We start from the raw sequence: 2,931 nt of genomic DNA, 5'->3' as shown, positions 1-2,931 counted from the left end.
AAGAAGAAGAAGAAGGACAGGTCTTGCCAGTATAGCCCAGGCTGCCTTGAACTCACAGTAATTCTCCTGCCTCAGGCTTCCGAGTGCTGGGATGACAGACATGCGCCATCATACCCGCCTCTAACTTAAAATTTGAGTTTTTAGTCTCAGCTTAGAATTTTCGTTGGGGAAGCAACAAGATGTGATTGAGAGTGATGTTTACAGCAGGCTCGGGCCCTCTCCCGTGGGAAGCTGGGAAGCGAACTGAGCCCATGGTTGCCTCTGGCAGCTTGAAGGAAGGGGCCTTCCTGAGCAGAGGCCGCAGATGGCTCCGGATGGGCCAGGACTGTTGCTCCTGAGGTGCTGGGCTCTGGGCGCTGGGCAGGAGGAGCGGCCTGCAGCGCTGGCTGGGAAAAAGGATGACTTTGTGTTCTAGCAAGAAGTGCATAGTTCTCTGCCCTGCCCATTCCTGGCACTGAGGCACCCAGAGAGCTCTCTGTTCTCATGAGTGGCTTTTGCCCCCATTCCTGAGGCAGCTCTTATTGCCATTTCGGGAGTGATAACATCTGCTCCAGGCTCTGATCCCTGGAAATTCCTAGGTGATAGCAGTAACTTTTGCTCTACTGAGCCGACTCTGGGGTCTGGTGCTGGAGGGGGGTGGTAGGGATGGTTATCAGGGAGCCAGCCATGTGGCCATAGGCTGGGACTTTGATGTTGGTCTTTCCTCCTTTCCCCTTCCTCTCCCTCCTCCCCTTCCTTCTTCCCCTTCTGTACTTTGGTTTTTTGAGGCGGGGTCTCACTACATAGTTATGTAGTCCAACGTAGCCCTGTACTCACTGTGTAGCCCAGGCTGGCCTTGAACACCGGGAGGTCCTCCTGCCTCAGCCTTCAGAGTGCTGGGATTACAGAAGTGCACCACCATGCTTAGTTTGCTCCTTCCCTCCCTCCCTTGGTTCATCACCCACCCTTATGAGATGGGACCCTGGGCCTTAGACATGCTAGGCAAGTGCCTTACCTCTGAGCTACATCCATAGCCCCCAAGGACAGGACTTTCAGTCTCTTTTTCCGTACACAGATGCACACTGTGTGCATACACACACATATACACACACATACACACACACACACACACACCTCTCTGCAGAGGGGAGGGGATACGGCCATGTTAACCAGCCACGGCCAGGGGAATGTATGAGGCCTAGGCCTTACTGTTGCCTCCCTTAACCCCCCAAAGGAAAGGAATGCCAGGTTCACGAAAGCTGAATGGTAGCAGCTCCAGGAGAAGGCACGGTGCTCCACCGCCACGCCTCCCCCATTCCCTCACTGGTGCCATCTGTACCCCCCTGACAGCCTTTGTGATACATGGGTATTGGGAGTCTCTGAGCTCAGTGAGCCATGCTAGCAAGCAGGTATGCCCACCACACAAGGTGACCTAGTTGGTGACAAGCACAGGTGACAAGCTGCTCTTTGCAGCAGCATCATAAGTGGAGCCATCTGGGGGAACCAGCCTGTGGAAAGTGAACCCCATATCCAGGTGGACAGTGTGGGAACAGAATCAGGATCAGAAACGCACACCCTGGGGAGTCTGGTGAGGCATGGAGGTGCTGAGTCTGCCCCCGCCCTTGCCCTCCGGAGCTAACAACTTCCTCTGCTTCCGGGCCACCGTGAACTGAGCAGCTGTCCTTTCCCACCACCATGCTATTTGTGCCTTCAAACGTGGAGCAAATTCTCTGAAACTGTGAGCTGCGTGAAGCTGTGGGGTCAGTATTGTCTCCCAGGGAGGGGACAGCTGGCTGATATGGGGATCAACAGAGGTCAGGTGACAGGATGGAGCATGGAAGACTAAGAGGATGGTCATTCCTGAAGCTGAGGGTTCTGGGACCCAGGGGCCCATGGGAGGAGAAGGCAGCTGGGCCAAGGGACAATGGGGTGAGGGAGGCTGAGGCAGGAGGATCACAAGTGTGAGCTCAGTATGGACTAATTAGCAACCAAGCAAGGCCCTGTCTTAAAGTATAAAAGAGAAAAGAACTGGGAATGTAGCTCAGTGTGAAGGCCCTGGGTTCCATTTCCAGCCACCAAACCAAACCAAACCCCGGCCGAGTGAATGAATATACCCTGGGTCTTAGCACTCTGGAACAATGTGTGACATGCCCCCCACCCCCTGAAAGGAGAATGAATTTCTTCTTTTTTTTTCCTTTTGAGAATGGATTTCTTAACTCATCTGCTTTTTATTTTAGAGCAGCACATTATTATTATTATTATTATTATTATCATCATCATTTTATGTATTTGGTACAAGGTCTCACGACACAGCTCGGACTCATAGCGATTCTCTTGTTTCAGCCTCCCCAGTACTGGGATTACAGGCAGATGCCACACCCTACCCTGTTTTGGCAGCCCCACGGCAGGCCAGGGGGCAGAGTTGTCAAGGCATGTGGTGTGGGGAATGGAACTTCCCTCGTTGTGCTTGCTTAAACAGGTGCTTAGTACACTGAGCTCTTTCCGCATCCCTTAGAGCAGTACATTATTATGGAATACTAATAATGTCTTTTTCTTCTCTTCTTCAATGATATACCTAGTTGCAATAGGTCAAGAATTTCAATCCCACAAGGACTTGGAGGACAGCCAGGCTGGACCAGGAGCTGGGATGCTGGAGGAAGCGCTGTGCCTTGGGCGGCCCCTGCTGGCATGGGCAGGAAGTAGCTCACAGGAACTGTCAAGGCTTTCCTTGGAGGATCTTAGGTCAAAGGTCGGAGGACCTTAAGTCAAAGGTCAGATGACCCCAAGTCAAAGGTCAGAGAACTTCAGGTCAGAGATCAAAGAACCAGCCTTGTATCTCAGGAAGGCACCTGGAGATACGACACACATCACAAATAGGGAGACTGAAGCCCATAAATGTCACCTGGCTTTTCTGAGGTCACACGACTAGTTAAGTCTGGAGGGTTAAGAAGT

Source organism: Octodon degus, unplaced genomic scaffold, assembly GCF_000260255.1.
Source record: "Octodon degus isolate 3935 unplaced genomic scaffold, OctDeg1.0 scaffold00073, whole genome shotgun sequence".
Lineage (NCBI taxonomy): Eukaryota > Metazoa > Chordata > Mammalia > Rodentia > Octodontidae > Octodon > Octodon degus.
This window is presented reverse-complemented; position numbering follows the sequence as displayed.